The sequence below is a fragment of the Phocoena sinus genome, chromosome 11 (assembly GCF_008692025.1).
Source record: "Phocoena sinus isolate mPhoSin1 chromosome 11, mPhoSin1.pri, whole genome shotgun sequence".
Lineage (NCBI taxonomy): Eukaryota > Metazoa > Chordata > Mammalia > Artiodactyla > Phocoenidae > Phocoena > Phocoena sinus.
In genome coordinates, this window is record NC_045773.1 from 1082582 (window position 1) to 1101623 (window position 19042).

General features: G+C 51.7%; 1 protein-coding gene across 3 annotated transcripts in view; it reads right to left on the reverse strand.

The window, feature by feature from the left end:
• MGLL (monoglyceride lipase) overlaps nucleotides 1-19042 on the reverse strand; it is a 129921-nt gene that overhangs the window by 49008 nt on the left and 61871 nt on the right. The gene's annotated exons all lie outside the window — the stretch shown is intronic.

Sequence of the window (19042 nt, forward strand, 5' to 3'; positions counted from 1 at the left end):
CTTGTTGTTTTAATACTGAGCTGCACGAGCTGTTTATATATTTTGGAGATTAATCCTTTGTCTGTTGATTTGTTTGCAAGTATTTTCTCCCATTCTGAGGGTTGTCTTTTCGTCTTGTTTGTAGTTTCCTTTGCTGTGCAAAAGCTTTTATGTTTCATTAGGTCCCACCTTGTTTGTTTTTATTTCCATTACTCTAGGAGGTGGATCAAAAAAGATCTTGCTGTGATTTATGTCAAAGAGCATTCTTCCTACATTTTCCTCTAAGAGTTTTATAGTGTCCAGTCTTACATTTAGGTCTCTAATCCATTTTGAGTTTGTTTTTGTGTATGGTGTTAGGGAGTGCTCTAATTTCATTCTTTTACTTGTAGCTGTCTCCAGTTCTCCCAGCACCACTTATTGAAGAGACTGTCTTTTCTCCATTGTATATCCTTGCCTCCTTTGTCACAGATTAGTTGACCATAGATGCATGGGTTTCTATCTCAGCTTTCTATCCTGTTCCATTGATCTATATTTCTGTTTTTGTGCCAGTACCATACTGTCTTGATTACTGTAGCTTTGTAGTATAGTCTGAAGTCAGGGGGTCTGCTTCCTCCAGCTCCGTTTTTTTCCCTCAAGATTGCTTTGGCTATTCAGGGTCTTTTGTGTCTCCACATAAATTTTAAGATTTTTTTGTTCTAGTTCTGTATAAAATGCCATTGGTAATTTGACAGGGACTGCACCGAATCTGTAGATTGCTTTGGGTAGTATAGTCATTTTCACAATACTGATTCTTCCAATCCAAGAACATGGTATATCTCTTCATCTGTTGGTATCATCTTTAATTTCTTCCAGCAGTGTCTTATAGTTTTCTGCATACAGGTCTTTTGTCTCCCTAGGTAGGTTTATTCCTAGGTATTTTATTCTTTTTTTGCAATGGTAAATGGGAGTGTTTTCTTAATTTCTCTTTCAGATTTTTCATCATTAGTGTATAGGAATGCAAGAGATTTCTGTGCATTAATTTTATATCCTGCAACTTTACCAAATTCATTGATTAGATCTAGTAGTTTTCTGGTGGCATCTTTAGGATTCTCTATGTATAGTATCATGTCATCTGCAAACAGTGACAGTTTTACTTCTTCTTTTCCAATTTGTACTCCTTTTATTTCTTTTTCTTCTCTGATTGCTGTGGCTAGGAGTTCCAAAAGTATGTTGAATAATAGTGGTGAGAGTGGAAATCCTCGTCTTGTTCCTGATCTTAGAGGAAATGCTTTCAGTTTTTCACCACTGAGAATGATGTTTGCTGTGGGTTTGTCATATATGACCTTTATTATGTTGAGGTAGGTTCCCTCTATGCCCACTTTCTGGAGAGTTTTTATCATAACTGGGTGTTGAATTTTGTCAAAAGCTTTCTCTGCATCTATTGAGATGATCATGTGGTTTTTCTTCTTCAAGTTGTTAATATGGTGTATCACATTGATTTGCATATACTGAAGAATCCTTGCATCCCTGAGATAAATCCCACTTGATTATGGTGTACGATCCTTTTAATGTGTTATTGGATTCTGTATGCTAGTATTTTGTTGAGGATTTTTGCATCTATATTCATCAGTCATATTGGTCTGTAGCTTTCTTTTTCTGTAATATCTTTTTATGGTTTTGGTATCAGCATGATGGTGGCCTCACAGAATGAGTTTGGGAGTGTTCCTTCCTCTGCAATTTTTCGGAAGAGGTTGAGAAGGATGGGTGTTAGCTCTTCTCTAAATGTTTGATAGAATGCACCTGTGAAGCTATCTGGTCCTGGACTTTTGTTTGTTGGAAGATTTTTAATTACAGTTTCAATTTCATTACTTGTGATTGGTCTGTTCCTATTTTCTATTTCTTCCTGGTTCAGTCTTGGAAGGTTATCCCTTTCTAAGAATTTGTCCATTTCTTCCAGGTTGTCCATTTTCTTGGCATAGAGTTGCTTGTAGTAGTCTCTTAGGATGCTTTGTATTTCTGTGGTGTCTGTTGTAACTTCTTTTTCATTTCTAATCTTAATGATCTGAGTCCTCTCCCTCTTTTTCTTGATACGTCTGGCTAATGGCTTATCAATTTTGTTTATCTTCTCAAAGAACCAGCTTTTAGTTTTATTGATCTTTGCTATTGTTTTCTTTGTTTCTATTTCATTTATTTCTGCTCTAATCTTTAGGATTTCTTTCCCTCTACTAACTTTGGGTTTTGTTTGTTCTTCTTTCTCTAATTCCTTTAGGTGTAAGGTTAGATTGTTTATTTGAGATGTTTGTTGTTTCTTGAGGTAGGATTCTATAGCTATAAACATCCCTCTTAGAACCGCTTTTGCTTCATCCCATAGGCTTTGGATCGTCGTGTTTTTGTTGTCATTTGTCTCTAGGTATTTTGATTTCCTCTTTTATTTCTTCACTGATCTCTTGGTTATTTCGTAACATATCGTTTAGCCTCCATGTGTTTGTGTTTATGTTTCTTTCCCTGTAATTGGTTTCTAATCTCATAGCATTGTGGTCAGAAAAGATGCCTGATATGATTTCAATTTTCTTAAATTTACTGAGGCTTGATTTGTGAGCCAAGATGTGATCTATCCTGGAGAATGTTCTGTGTGCACTTGACAAGAAAGTGTAATCTGCTGTTTTTAGATGGAATGTCCTATAAATATCAATTAAATTTGTCTGGTCTGTTGTGTCATTTAAAGCTTGTGTTTCCTTATTAATTTTGTTTGGATGATCTCTCCATTGGTGTGTTCAAGTCCCCCACTATTATTGTGTTACTGTCGATTTCCTCTTTTATAGCTGTTAGCAGTTGCCTTAGGTATTGAGGTGCTCCTATGTTGAGTGCATATATATTTATAATTGTTACATCTTCTTGGATTGATCCCTTGATCATTACGTAGTGTCCTTCCTTGTCTCTTGTAACATTCTTTATTTGAATGTCTATTTTGTCTGATATGAGTATTGCTACTCCAGCTTTCTTCCGATTTCCATTTGCATGGAATATCTTTTTACATCCCCTCACTTTCAGTCTGTATGTGTCCCTAGGTCTGAACTGGGTCTCTTGTAGACAGTATATATATATATATGGGTCTTGTTTTTGTATCCACTCACCGATCCTGTGTCTTTTGCTTGGAGCACTTAATCCATTCACGTTTAAGGTAATTATCTGTAAGTATGTTCCTATTACCATTTTTTAAATTGCTTTGGGTTTGTTTTTGTAGGTGCTTTTCTTCTCTTGTGTTTACCACTTAGAGAAGTTCCTTTAGCATTTGTTGGAGAGCTGGTTTGGCGATGGTGAATTCTCTTAGCTTTTGCTTGTCTGTGAAGCTTTTGATTTCTCCATCCAATCTGAATGAGATCCTGGCCGGGTAGAGTAATCTTGGTTGTAGGTTCTTCCCTTTCATCACTTTAAACATGTCATGCCACTCCCTTCTGGCTTGTAGCGTTTCTGCTGAGAAATCAGCTGTTAACCTTATGGGAGTTCCCTTGTATGTTATTTGTCATTTTTCCCTTGCTGCTTTCAATAATCTTTCTTTACTTTTTGCCAATTTGATTACTATGTGACTCGGAGTGTTCCTCCTTGGGTTTATCCTGTATGGGACTCTCTGCGCTTCCTGGACTTGGGTGGCTATTTCCTTTCCCATGTGAGGGAAGTTTTCGATTATAATCTCTTCAAATATTTTCTCGGGTCCTTTCTCTCTCTCTTCTCCTTCTGGGACCCCTAGAATGCGAATGTTGTTGTGTTTAATGTTGTCCCGGAGGTCTCTTAGGTTGTCTTCATTTCTTTTCATTCTTTTTTCTTTATTCTGTTCTGCAGCAGTGAATTCCACCATTCTGTCTTTCTGGTCACTTATCCGTTCGTCTGCCTCAGTTATTCTGCTACTGATTCCTTCTAGTATATTTTTCATTTCAGTTATTGTATTGTTCATCACTGTTTGTTTGTTCTTTAGTGCTTCTAGGTCTTTGTTAAACATTTCTTGCATCTTCTTGATCTTTGCCTCCATTCTTCTTTCCGAGGTCCTGGATCATCTTCACTATCATTATTCTGAATTCTTTTTCTGGAAGGTTGCCTATCTCCACTTCATTTGTTTTTCTGGGGTTTTATCTTGTTCCTTCATCTGGTACATCACCCTCTGCCTTTTCATTTTGTCTATCTTTCTGTGAATGTGGTTTTTGTTCCACAGGCTGCAGGATTGTAGTTCTCCTTGCCTCTACTGTCTGCCCTCTGGTCAATAAATATGTATCTTTTAAAATAAGAAGTGATTGCCTACGTACTGTTTAAAATCAGCTTGGGCTCCATCCTTGATAACCTGGGCCCAGGTCAACACTGGGATGAGCCTCAGCTCTTTTCTAGGGAAGCCTCCTCCACCTGAGCTCTCTGCCCCAAGTCACTGCGGGTCCTCACGCCAGGTGAGGAATGTAGGATGTCCCGACCTTGGGCTTGGCCAGTAGACTATGGGCAGAGGTGATGGTGGGGCCAGTCTGAGCTGAGGCTTTAAAAAGCACTACATGGTCCCACCATTCTCTCATGCTTCTGACATGGTCCTGGGAGGAGCAGGATTTGGCTAGACCCCTGGCCCAAGGAGGACGAGAGCTCGTGGAGAGGACCGGACCCAATCTGAGCGCAGCCAGGCGCGGCCCAAGTCAGCCGACCTACAGATACACAAGAAGAACAACGCTATTGCTGTCTTGTGCTCACGAGTCTGGGGGGCCTTGCTATACAATATTACTGTGGCAATTGCTGACTGATTCGGTCAGAAACGCTGTGATCTACAAGTATTTCTTGATTTCTTTTCTTTTTTTCTGGCTGCACCATGCAGGATCTTAGTTCCCCGACCAGGGGTTGAACCCAGGGCCTGGGCAGTGAGAGCGCTGAGTCCTAACCACTGGAACACCAGGGAATTCACTATTGATTTCTTACTGTTTCTGAGAACCTGTATGAGGCATATCCCAGTGCATAGACACATATACAATATACAGTACATAATACACACATACGTGTAAAATTAGCAACACAGTTCCTGTCCTCAAGGATTCTACATCTTAGCTCTGGGACCCTCCAACTTCCCAAAACCAGTGAGATAGCTCGAGGCCCAGCCATGAGTCTGGCAGGAGATGTGTCCCCATTCCCAGATGAATGGATTCCCCCAGAGAAAGAAACTCCTCCCTGAACTCCTAAAAGATAAAGTCCCGGAAGAGCCCTGGGGACACGAAGGAAGCTGCGATGGTGTCGTGAGCTGGGGGACATCTGAAGTCGGCTCAGGGTACCCCAACTCAGCTGCCTTTAGCCAGGTGCATCAGCGCCTTGGGATGAAGGCTGCCAGCCTGCGTGTGTGCTGCAGGAAAGGGGTGCGTGTTTGCTCAAGGTCACTGAGCTCCTCCCACACGTGTCGGTGCCGGCGATGCCATCAAGTCTGCAGCACAGTGTGTGAGGTCTCTTACCCCCATTTTACAGATGAGGGGCCCAGGGTCCACTGGGCCCTACGTGGCCTGCCCTTGTCACCTGTGTCACCTCCCCCTCCCCCCACGGCGCCTGCTCTCCTGCTGCCTGGCCTCTGCAGGTGCCCTGTGGCCCGGATACTCACGGCCCCCCTCCCCTCCTCTGGTCCTGGCTCAGCGGTCACCAGCTCAGTGAGGCCAGCCTCCTGCTCCACTGCCCACCCCACCCCGTTTCGCCTTCCTTCTGACACCGATCTCTGAGTTATACACTCTGAAGTCATTCATTTCCGCTTAGTGTCTGACAAGGGCAGGGACTGCGCCGTCTCCTTCACAGGTGTGAAGCCGGCCTGGCCCTGGCAGGTGATCAGTAAATCACAGAATGAACAAGTGAATGAAGAAATGAACAGATGAAGGAGTGAGGCTCTCGGGTGTGGAGGAAATGGCACGAGTTCTCTGTGCAAACTGACCCACGATCCCGGCCCCGCAGCAGGTTCAACCCACAGCACCTCCTCCTGGGCGCCCCCCGTCCCTGGCACTGGGAGACAAAGCACCCTCTGTGCCCTCAGCAGTTCTGCTGTTGGAGCACGGAGAGTGGGGACATCATTTACAGTTTTCTTTTCTCGATCACTCTTTAAAAAGGCCTTAAAGTCAGACGTACTTTATGGGAAAACCAGTCAATTTACCATGCCGATGACAAGCTATCGCTAAAGGGGAAACTTGAAAATGTATATAAACACACTAGCTTCAAACTGTGAACGGTGTCCTCGCAGGTGAGGATGGTCTAGGAGGCTCCCTACGGCTACTTCAAATGGTCCCCTATTCTGTGACAGCGGCAGGGGAAACGCACGGGGTCAGGCGGGTCCCGGCAGACCAGCCAACGTCTCAACTGTGTCCGGACCTGTCCCCACACAGATGTGAGAGAGAGCCCTCAGTGTCGTGCCCGGCACACAGCGTGTTCAGTAGAGGTCAGCTCATCCCCGTCCTGGGTCTCGAGCTCGAGAGGGACGTCTGTGTCCACCTGCATCATTTAGAAATCTCCTCACAGGCCCGTCCTCACATCTCACGGCAGCTTCTCCCACTTGGAGAAACTTTAGTTCACAGAAACGGTGCCGTTTTACCGAGATGCTTCAAGCCCGGGAGCCGCATGACCTCAGGGGCTCTTGGTTGGTGGGTCTGTGGACAAAAGGAGGGGTTGAGCTGCTCCAGATCAGCCCAGCCCTCCCTCCGCCCCCCAGGGACCCTGGACTCTGCCCCTGGGCCTTGAGATGAAGCACCACAGATGATTCCTCTCCTTTTTTGGTAAAAGAGGAAGTTTCCACTGAATAAACCCTCTAAGCAAGTTTTCCGATCTGGTGACATCTGCAGAACAGCCGAGGAAAGAAATAATTACTATTATGGTGCCAAAATGATCCAGCCCTTCTCCACGACTCTGGGGAAGACAGCTGGCCCCTGCCAGCCAACTTGGTTTTCTGTGTTGAAGGACGGAAGCAAGCGTGGCAGGGAGGTTGGTCTCAAAGCTCCTAACGAGAGCAGAGCGGAGAGGAGGGGAAGAATCATGCGTTTACTACACATGGAGTTCGTGTTGGTTGCAGTGATTTATGGTCTCTAGGGGAAGCCTCAGGCCCATCACAGATGGGGAAAATGTAGCTCTGAGAGAGAGACTGGACTGTCCCAGCCACACAGCCAGAAACACGGGGCCAGGTCCTGAGCCGCGTCCCTCTGGAGCATCACACCAAGCTCGTCCAGGCTGGGCTCACCCTGAAAACGGGGAGCCCCACCCCCGTGGTGCTCAGAGGATGCCGTCAGTGTGGGAAATGCGGTGACGCCGTCTCTGAGGAATCGGGCGGGGGGGGGCAGAAGGACTGCGTTTCCACTCCTGGAATCGGCCCAACACTCTCTGTCCATTGGCTGAGCTTGTGTGCCACCCGTGGGGGTCAGGGCATCTTCGAGCAGAGCCCTGGCGGAGGGCTCGGTGGGGAGCTGGCACCCCTCCCCCGACAGACTGCGCGTCACGAACTGTTCCTGGAGCTGCTCTGGCACTTCTGTCTGTCGGGAGGTGCAGAAACCCCAGGGCCACTTGCCTGGGGACTGCACTCCAAGCCAGGCTGCTCACGGCCATCGCAGGTCTGAAAGGGCCTGCGACACCTCACTCCAAAGCAGTTTTTCAAAAGTCAAGGTCTTAACAAGGCAAAGAGTGTGGGGATTTGAATCCAGCTTTGCTCCTCTCCCACCTCCCCGCATTGGCTGTGTTGCCTTGGGCAAGTTACTCTCCATCTCTGAGCCAGCTGGCTGCCTCCGTGGGCACGTTGGTTGTCTCACCACACTGCTGCAAGGGTTAAATGAGGGGTGATCCATGGAAAAAAATACCAGCACAGAGATGACGGATGTTCCCCAGTGGGAAAGCGTTATTTGATTTTCTTTAAACAGGGCCCATCCTCTAGTCCAAATTCATACACACACACACACACACACACACACACATTCACGAGCCTGAACTTGGGCAAACCCAGAGAAACGATCGTTTTTAGTCAACTGCCTCATATCCACAGATGCTCACCGAGACCCTGTTACGGACGCGGCCCCGGGCAGGACCCAGGAAGCGGGTCCCTGGGCTGCTGTCCTGGCGCTTACAGTTGGGTGCGTGCTGGTGGCTGACTACGCTGAGAGGGGCCTGCAGTGTGGGGGTCGTCCCCCGGGAGGTGATGACCAGTCTGCCTGCTTTCTGGGGCTCGCCAGGCAACCCCCTTCCTCCACACTGCTGTGTCAGGCTGGCTGGCTTGGATCTGGGTGGGCGTGAGATGCTAAGGGACGAGGGTCTCTCCAGGGCTCCTCCAGCTCCAGCCGCTTCCAGAAGCAGGGCAGGAGCCCACGGTCCTCCTGGGGAAGCTGCCACTGTGCAGTGGCCTCGGGCAGAGACTGCACCCCGACTTCACGCTCGGTTCCGAGCATGTCCTGCATAGGCCCAGCTCACGCCGCAAGTTTCGCTGGTCTCATTTTTGCAGAGGCAGAGGCCCAGAGAGGCCCGGCACACAGCTCGTCTGGGGCAGAGCCTGGGTGCAGCCACTCAGGGCGCCTCCGTCCCAGCGTGTCCTGCAAACTCACTTCTCCGGCCTGGCCCCTGGGAGCCCAGCTCTCCGGCTCCGACTCGCCCAGGTTTCACAGGCAGAGCTTCCTTTGCGGATGTCCAGGCAGGTGCTGAATACGCGAGGTGCCCCCAGGGTGCCTGTCCATGAGATGCCCCTGGTCTGAGTATCCCGCTGGGCTCCTCGGTGGTCTCTGACTTCTTCCTCTTACCGCTAATGGGACAGAAATCAAGGCACTGAGGGCGCTTCCCAGAGCTGTGAGCAGGAGTTCTGGTTCTGGTCCTGGCCCGCCCAGCTCATTGCCTCACCTGGGAAATGGACTGAAGATCTCTCTTGTTACCTTGGGAGCAACGTGTGCAGCGAAATTAAGCAAAGGCTACAGACACCCTCGGGAAAGGGGCAAGCGCAGCTGGGCATTTATTATCTGCAGGTGGGTAACAGGTACTTGTGAAGCACCTCGTCTGCCACATGGGGTCCTTTCCCGGGGTGGGGGGAGGGAACCCGCCGGCTGCTCCCCTTCTCCCAGAGGCCCTGGCCCTTGGCGGCATCTCAGCAGTTATTTTTAGCCCTTGGTGGGACCGAGCCTTGTGCTCCCACTTCCAAAAGACTCCAGCTCACAGAACAGAGACGAGGCCCCTCCCCCAGGCAGCCCCCCACGCGGCAGTCAGTGTGGCCTTCCCCAGGGACACATCCCAATGAAGCCGACTCTGGCCCCACTGTTCTAAAATTTCTTTCGGTGGCTCCTCTTCCCGGTCCATCTGCAGCCAGTTATTTCTAATGTTAACGTACTGAAGGGCAGCGGCAGCTTCCAAGCCTGGGGAGACGTGTGGGGGACCTGGGTCCCGGCCCCAGCCTGCTGTTCAGGGTGGGATCCTGAACCCGCACCCACCCCGCCTGAATCGAGGAGACGGGCCATCCCTGCAGGCTTGCTGCGGCCTGCGGCTTCGTCAGGGACCAAATGAGGACGGCAGCTACAATCACCATTTCAGCTTCAGTCACGAGTCCGCGTGTAGGGCCCGCGCCACCCCTGCCGGGCTCCCCTGGGCCAGGCCTGCTCACCCTCGGGCCTCCCGGGTGGTGACCATGGGAGCTCTGCATCCAGGCACCACCGCCAGCATCCCCACCTCACAAGGAAGGGGGGCCGCGGTCGCGTCCCTGACCACACCACCTGCCTGGTGGTTTGAACCCAGGCGATCACCCCAGGTCCTGCCACTCACCCTGGCCGCTCCCGGCCCCTGGTCTCACGTGCGCTGGAAGAGCCTGCGGGTCCCTAACACTGGGGACAGGTGCCGATCCACCCGACTTGAACGTCTTCAGGAAAAGACTCAGTGTTTGCAGATGGGAAAAAATAATCCAAAGTAATTGTTACCTAAGCGGGTGCGGACTTTCAATTTAGAAGGCGTCTGGCACGCGGTGGGGAGGAGCTGGCCTCGTGGAGCGCGATGCAGGGCACGGGCTGGCGTGCTCGGGGGTCGCCAGGGCTGCCGGCACATGAACCCAGCAGCCAGGGAGCAGCTGCCTGGGAAGAAAAGGCCCAGAGGGCACATCTCCAGAGCTCATTTTTAAGACGCCCGTGACCAAGGGTGTCATAAATTGACAGCTAAAGGCACCACCCTCCCGAGCCGCCTGGCCAGCAGCCCGTCCACAGCTGCAGGCTCTGAAGGGTCAAGGACAGCTCTGACTCGGCCCGGAATGGGAGGCTCCGGACACTGAAGGCCACGAGGCCCCCTCCTTCCCGCCCAAACCAGGCGGGGACCTCTGCTGTCCAAGCACAAGGGCCCCGGACATGTCCTGCTGCTGACCCGGTGCAGGCCCGGGCTGGTGTCCATTTCCTGCTCTGCTCTGACCTCTGCGCCCATGACCCTGCCCTCCGTGGGGTCTCCTCCAGCATCCTCCTTCCCCCGACCCCGTCTCTCCCCATCTCGCTCCCCCCAAGGATGGGCCCCGACTGGAGAGAGGAAGGCAGTGACCTCAGGGGGCCACTCAGCTTCCTTATTTCCCAGTCATGACACCTCCCCTCAGGGAGTGACCAGGAGAAAAAGTCCTGCCTCCAAAGCTGGAGGAGCTAAGAGGCCAACGCGTGGACAGACAGCCGAAAAGGCACCGTGGAGAAGAACCTTCCTCTGCTGGAAGGTGCTGCAGGAGCACTGAGGGGACCCGGGGCAGGGACACCCGGCGGGAGGGTGGGCACTGGCAGGCCCGCAGCTGGTGCTGGAGGTGGCCAGGCCGCCGGGTAGGCTGCAGCCGTGGGCACACGCTGGTCCAGCGCCCACACAAAGCAGTGCGTTAGGAGGTGGCTGACGCTACCCAGGCCTCCAAAATCCCTTGGCCACATGGGCAGCACCAAGCTGCCTAACGGTGGTTGTAGAGACCCAGGAGCTGATCCGTTTGAAGCAGCCAAGCCCTGCTCGGCACCCTGGTCCAGGCCGTCTGTGAGGCTCTGGTACCAGCAGGTTCCCTTCCTCCCGAGCAGCTGATGGTCCCCAAGCCCCAGGCTTTGGTCACCCAGCCCGATCATGGCTTCTCTTCTCAACCGTCCGCATCCTGGATGGTGCAGGGAACCCGCATGCCCTTCCTACTACGTGACCTGGCCTCTGCCTCCCCAAAGCTTGGGATGCTCACCTTTAATGCAGGAGGACACGCCTCTGGCTCGTGGTGCCTAGCTCGTGACGGGGAAGCCCGTGCCCGCGTCCTGCCCGGGCCTCTGTGCCTCTGCACCTCTGCCTGGATGGAGTCCCAGCTGTCATTCAAGTCTCAGCTCACCTGGAGCCATTTCTGCAGGGACCGTCCCCCCGCCCTGGCTGTCTCGTTCTTCCCTGTTTCCCTTACCCTAGTGACCTGCACTTGGAGGGGGTGGGGCCTGTGTGGGTGTCAGGTGTCCAGTCCCCACAAGGGGCCAGGCACTCTACGTGCACTACCTCACTTGGTCCCTTCACTGACCCTATGGGGTAGGTAGAGACTTTGATCCTTCTCTTGCTGTAGATGAGAACACTGAGGTTCAGGGAGCCTGGGTAACTTGTCCAGAGTCACACAGCAAGTAAGTGGTTGAACTGACTTGAACTCAAGTCTTCCAGATACTAAGGTACATGTTTTGCTCTACTTTCAAATATAACCTACATATACGTTAAAATGAGGTCCATCTTCTCTCAGTTCCTGACGTGTGGACAGAGCATCCGTGGTGCTGAGAAGAACTCCCTTCCCTAGAATTATCCACTTTTCCTTTTTAGCACAGCACCACGTGTAGGTAATTCGACTGTTCTCCTCCAACACGTGACACACCTGAACACTCCAGAAACTGCTTCCTCCAGAGACGGAGAGTGGAGACTGTTTTCTCCTTACCAGAAAGCCTCAAATATTTCCACCTCGGGGCCAGGTGAGTAGTTTTGAGTGAACAAACACTCCCTTGGAGGAAATTCCTTTAGAAAGGTAACAGGGTGGCAAGTTACCAGGTACTTCCTGCCCTGAGACGAGAAAAGACGGCACTGGGCTTCCAGAAGCATCCATGTGGCTCTCAAAGCCCCTCACGCTGAGCCTGATGCAGGATTCAGACCAAAACTTGCCTCTAACCCTCAAAAGGGCTGCGTGTTTTTGTCACCTGCTTCACATGTGAATAGATCAGGGCACCTTCCCCAGCAATCACTGTCTAAATGTCTTTATTTTTATTCATTGTTTTTTTAAGATTTTTTTTGATGTGGACCATTTTTAAAGGCCTTATTGAATTTATTACAATATTGCTTCTATCTTGTTTTGGTGTTTTGGCCGTGAGGCATGTGGGATCTTAGCTCCCTGAACAGGGATCGAACCCGCACTCGCGGCACTGGAATGCGAAGCCTTAACCGCTGGGCCGCCAGGGACGTCCCCTATATGTCTTTAAAAATGGAATCAGTCGTGGGTAAAGAACGGACATGATAAACGGAAGCCCCCAGATGGTGATAAAGAGGGTGCTCGGTGACAGGGACATCCCTATAGAGGTCCCGTCGAGGGTGACATGGAGTTCGGCTTAAATAAAATGGGGGGTGTGAGCCCCTTGCTTCAGAGGAGATGGGAAGCACGCCCCTAGTCTGCGGGGAGAGGGACGAGGTCCTCTTCTTGAAGACTGCGTCTGGGGACGCAGAGAGCAGGGGTCTGGGGGTGGGCGGGGGGCAGCGCCGATATCTACTGATATTGATACGCGCCCGGCAGCTACCACATCATGTTTCCTCACCAGGCAGATGCTCTGACTCAGTCACAGGTGGGGAAACGGAGGCTCGGGGAGGCTTAGTGCCCTGTCCAAGGTCACCGGAGTCGTGTACTCTGAAGCCTCTCCCCATGCTCACCCTCCAGGGAAGACCCGTCCCCCTTTACCCCCAGGGACACTTCCACCAGAGGCCCAGGGTACCTGCCGCCTTCCCTGCCCTGGGAGGCTCTGGAGGTAGGTACCCGGGTCTGTGTCATTTCTGCAGCCCACGCCCAGCACAGACTGCACAAGGGAGGTCCCCGGGCTGTATCTGCTGCAGGAGATGCCCAGTCTGCTGACTGCAGATATTCCACTTCCAAGTTTAACGACACTGACGCTGCACTTTTTGTTTTTTGGCCGCACCACATGGCATGCAGGATCTTAGTTCCCCGACCATGCAGTGGAAGCGCGGAGTCCTAACCACTGGACCGCCAGGGAATTCCCGACGCTGCACCTTATTTAAAGTAAATTCTACCCAAGAAACACCTGTGGTGACCCTGGCCCACTTCTTGGAACCTGCCCAATTGAAGCTGAAAATGTGGGGGTGGGCCCAGCCGTCGGGGTTTCCACCAGCCTTCCCGGGACCCTGGCCTCCCCCAGGTGTGAACCCCATCTCTCCCACTTTGTCTCAGCCACAGGTAACTTCACTGTTGTTGGTATCATCGTCATCACCACCTTCATTTTACAGATGAGCAAACGGAGGCTCGTGGACGTTTTTGCTTTACGCAAGAAAGAGTCAATCCCAAACAATCCCATGTCAGAGACGGATATCCAAGCTGGCAGGTCTGGGGATGTGTAACGTGAATACAGAAGGGCAAGGAGGAGGGACCACGAAGGCCTGGAAGGGACCCAGAGGCGGCCGGGGCCTGCCTTCTGCGTCTGACGCCTGCACCCACCGCGGGTGGGGTCCCGTGCCCTCTCCAGGCATCCACTTCACTCTCATGTTTACTACAGCAAGAAAACGTACACAGTTTTCAACCACTGGAAACAGAACATATGAGTGTAACTGACAGCAATTATAGACTAGATCCCGCAAGGGGCCTTGACTCAAAACTCTCCCTGTGTGGAAAACACACAGGTAGCTTCTTCTCCCCTGAATTTCCTGAATACTCTTCTTCTGACTGGGCAGGGCTCCCACCAAAGAGAGTCAGGCTTAACTGCCGCCCACAGACACTCCCCCAGAGCTTCCTCTTCTCACATACACCCCAGCCCTGTCTGAGTGTTTTTTAAAAGTTAAAAAATAAATAAGACACATACAAACTGCCTTTAACACTTTCCCTCAAATATTTGCAGATATTAACTCACTGTTAATCAGCTAGGAATGGTTCTTTTATACTCCGTAAATAAAGAGAGGGCAACTCGGGCCCCACCAATGTAACTCTGAATGCACCACGGTGCAGAGTCAGGAGGCTGCTCGTGGGAAGGGCCTGGAGCCGCTGTGCTGGAGACGGAAGGGATCCCGCCGCCCAAGTCCTCCCAACACTCCTGCCCCAGCGGCAGGTGGGACTGGGGGCTGCCCGCCTCTCCGGCCCCTCTCCCCTGCTCATACCACTGCTCCAAGGGGTTTCCAGTGAGTCACCATGAGCAGCTGGTGACCAGGGACGGCGTGAACGAGAGGCCGGGCTTCCTCAGTGCTGTATTTAGAACAGCACAGAAACTCCCACCCCTGGTTCTCCACCTGCTCAGACCTCGCGGAAGCTCCCCCAACTCTGCCTGCCGCCCCCTCCCTCGCTGGCCCTGCCCTGGATCCCATCTCGCCGGGGGTTACTCCCTGCTTAGCGTCCTTCCCGAGCGTCCACAGGGTCTCACCACAGAGCCCTGAGCTTCGCAGGCCAGGGGCTGGCTCCCCCTCCGTTCCTGGGGCTAGACTCCAGGATCTAGCTAAACCCTCGGGCCGGGAGTCCCATCTGAACAGGACGTAAGCATGCGATCCCATGCATCTGAGTTTTGCCAGTACCGTACGGCCTCCTCTGCCTGGAACGGTTCTCAACCTCAGCTACTCGTTAGACTCACCTGGGGGATTTCAAAGGTCTTGACACCACGGCCACACCAAAGTCCCGAGAGATCAGAGTCTCTGTGGAGTGAGGGGCCCCAGCATCAGTATTTTTCAAGGCCCCCACCGCAGTGTTTCAGGGGCATCCCCGGAGAGGACCATGGCTCTCAGCTATGGGCCCCTCCTCTACACCCTTTCTTCTCCCCTCAGGCTCCTCTACTCAGCCGACAAGACCCAGAACCTCGCCAACCCGCCAGGCTTTGGGAAGCCGTGTGCCGCTGGGTGGCTGAGCCTGCCTCGAGCACCTGAGCTATAGGCCTCGAGGCTCCTCTGCCCCAGCTCCAGTCGACAGCAGCCCCGCCCCAGCCTTAGCCACCAGACCGAGTCCTGGTCCCTCTGCTGGGTCCTCTCCACCCTGCTGACGCTGACACTTTCACGTGAGTGTTTGCTGATATTCACAGCATCTCTGGTCTGATCTATTCCGGGCCATACACTCCTTCGTTCATCCAGCAAACACTGGTGATGCCTCTACTCTGCTCAGGCCTGGGCTGCACAGCAGGGAGAAGGCTGTGGGGCTGAGGGAGAAGCGAGCACACGACACCATAAGTCAGTTTCCGCTGCCTCCAACCGAAGGAAGAGGTACCCCTCAGGGTAAAACTACTAGGACAAAGCTGAGCGCTTCACGGGGCTGCTTAAGGGGGCTGGGGGGACAGGTCCCTCGGCCATCAGGATGCCAGTGCCTGTGTCCGTGCACTGCTCCTTGTACAGGACCTGACCCCAGTTAATGCACGATTAGCAACCTTCACCGCTACATACTGATGACCCTAATACTAACCTTCACATCTAGACCTTCTGAAAGCTCACAGAAAGGGGACACGGTGAGCTGAACATAGCTCAGAAAACATATAAAGTAGACACGGATGAGAAACGCTCTCTTAAAGAACACGCCTGGAAGCACGGCTGTCAGAGGAGACGGTGCTTTAGCGTCCATCCTGGGTGCCTTTCTTAGCAACCAGGCCCTGTTTTGTCCGAACCAGCAAACACGCAGCAAACAAGTTAGATCTCTCGCCTCCCTTGCAGCTGGGGCCTGGCCGTGTGATGCTGTCCTGGAACCTGCGGTGTAGCTGCAACACGACGGGGAGCTCTGTACTGCCTCCTGCTGAGCCCGGGAGCTGGAGCCGGTACCCGTGGGCATGAAAGCCATGCAATGAGAACAGCTGAGCAAAGCTACAGAGGGAGCCTTGGGCGTGGATGGCACAGCGGTGTCCCGAAGCCGCCTCGGCCTTCTCATGTCACGGGAGAAAAATAAACCTTTGTTTGTTAAGCTAGCGAGGTCAGGGGTCTGATGCAGTCAAACAGCCCCCGACCGGTACGTGTGCTCTGGTGGACAAGGAGAGCCTCAGACCCTCACCTCTGACTAACTGTTATGAGGGATAGGAAATAATGCACGAAAAGGGCCTTGGTTAGAGCCTGGCATGCAGGTGGCACTCAGTGAAGGGCAGGAATATAATTCTCATTTCTGGCAAAGCCCTGCAGGCCCAGGAGGCCATCCTGTAAAATTCTAAGGTCAAATAGAAAATAAAGGGGCTTCCCTGGTGGCACAGTGGTTGAGAGTCCGCCTGCCGATGCAGGGGACGCGGGTTCGTGCCCCGGTCCGGGAAGATCCCACATGCCGCGGAGTGGCTGGGCCCGTGAGCCATGGCCGCTGAGCCTGCGCGTCCGGAGCCTGTGCTCCGCAACGGGAGAGGCCACGACAGTGAGAGGCCCGCGTACCGAGAAAAAAAAGAAAAAGAAAACAAAGGTAAACGGGATGCTAATTGAGCACCTTGCTGTGCACACCAGGCGGCCAGCCAGACCACCCAACCCAGCGTCTCCAGGTTTCTTACTGGAGCACAGCTGAGCAAGAAGATTTAACTTAAAATCAAGTTAGCATAGGATTTGTAGAAACCCGTGTTTCTACAAATTGTGTTACAGAAACCGCCACGAAACCGCCCTTGGTATCTGTTTACTTTGTGAAGCACTTTCCATCTATCCTTCAGCCAATCTTCACCGCAGCCTCTGCAGCCGGGCAGGGGACCCAAGAACCCGGCACCACGGCTCCCAGCCTCGGTGTCCCCCCGTTGGGGCTGGAGGGTGTCTAGGAGCTGGCAGAGTGAAGGGGAAGAGGTACCACCCTCCCCTGGGCCCCTGTATGCCTTATTTTATTCTATCACTGCACTGTCTGGCCCGTTTGGTAGATGAAAAACTAAGGCTCGGAATGGTTAGGCATCTAAGGCCCACGGCTGGAATTGCAGTCCAGTAGACACCTGGCCCCAGGTGTGTCTGCGTCGCGGCCCTTCTGTCATCTGGGGGGCAGGTCCCCCCGGAAGCACAGGAGTGCAGATGACAACCGACAGCAGGACTGGAAACGGGGAGGTTTAGGCCAGCCTGGCACTGGCGAGGCCCTGGAGCCTTGAGAGGTGTTTTTGCTCTGTGTTTTTAATCTTTGTATCCCTCCAATTGGCCCCATAAATGCCCTGACATTTTCCCCACAGAGGTTTTATTTAAATTTAAAAGCTATGCGGGAAAGAATGAAGCACCTCTCTGTAGGCTTCATGCCTGTGTGAACACCAAGTCATGTGCGGTGTGATAAAGGGAGGCTGGGCTGCAGAACCAGCAGGCCTGGGCTCAATCCCCTCCACACCTCTGCGAGAGGCGTAACCACCAGTGTCTGCTTCCCCAGCCGGCACAAGACCCCACAAAGGCAGCCCAGCACCCGCTTTCTCCCACTAAGGAAGCCACAGCCACACTCATCTCCAGACAACCAAAGTCACACTGGGTTCGTTTCTTGAATAAAACACCTCCTACAGGCACTTGCCAGAGAGATTTCCCATGAGTCGTTGGAAGAAACTGATCAATCAAGGAACTTAAAACAGGTGAACGCAAACAAGCAGCTTTGAGCTATATTCAGAATGTCACAGAGAGCCAGGCCTCAGATCTGGATGGTAATTTGGAAACACCAAAAGGCAGACTGTTTCTTCTCTCTTTACTCTAAAAAAGAAGGCTTTTCAAATTGTTTTTCAAACTTCTACGGCCAGACAGCATAAATAAGGCACGACAGTTACTCCCCCGCCACAGATTTGGCCAAAGGCAGCTGATAAGAGGGTAGTTGACCTCAAGGTTAAAAGCAGGTAACTTAAAATTCCGTTGGAGGTGTTTCGTGTTTGCATAGTACAAACATTCTTTTCTTTCAGAATGCCCCCATGTTGTTCAGCTCACTTCAACAAACGTTAACAGAGACAAATGCGATAGGAAAAAGGTCATTCCTATCATGGGCCTTACAGTGTAGAAGGTGTCAAAGTAAATAATGACAGTCCCACAGTGAAAATCAGGATAATCCTCGGATATTCTCTCTCAAACAGTCTCACAAATATCACCGGGACTGTTTGCAAAGCACTACAGAACATTATGACCACAGTAAATTTAGTCAATATTCTCAGTTATGAGGACCCTTGCACATATCTGGCTGGAAAAGGGCTCTTGGTAGACCAAACTGCAGTTCCTTATATACAAAACGCCCCAGGCAAGCTTTCCCTCCTGTCACAAGGACTCCCAGGCCTGTCACTTCTCCCCTACCCCTCTTTTCACGTAATTATTTCCCTATCAGATAAAACGGAAGCAACGTTTCTGGATCTAGGCCAGGATGATAGATTTCTACATTGAAGCAGTGCAGAAATCACCAGGTCCGTCACAAGGAACTCTTCATTCTTAAGACTGTTAGACAAAGAAAGATCTCGACTGGGAGCCTTCCCAGCCACAGAGAAGGTCACCCAAACGATTAAGGAACTACATACTGATTTAGGCAACAAATTCTGATGGTTACTATGGATTTTGTTACTGATGAAGAATCAGAGACTCGGCCTGGGGACGTGTGTGTACATGTGTGAGTGCATCTGTATGTGCCCGTGTTCGCGGTTTTCTCGTGACCACACGGCCCTTGAGACCCTTACTGTTCTCCTGGTCTGAGTGCTTTGGAAGCAACCTGAGGCCGCACTGGGCTGTGTAAGGCACCTGCACTGAGAACGTGGCATTGCCTGAAGTCCTGTGGGGGAAACCGGGCCCGCTCTGTGCAGAGAGCGCTTTATAAACGTGAGAGAGGGTGACTTGGCCTGAGGCAAGTTCTTACACAAACACATCCCGACTTTGGGGCTTTTCAGTGGAGGTTTCTAATCAGCCTGCATCCAATCCCAGACTCAACAGAAACTGCTGGTCAGACACATTTCTGGTTTACATAACTGCACATTTTTTACTTACAAACATCCCGTGGAGAACGTCTTTTCCCAGTTTCAGT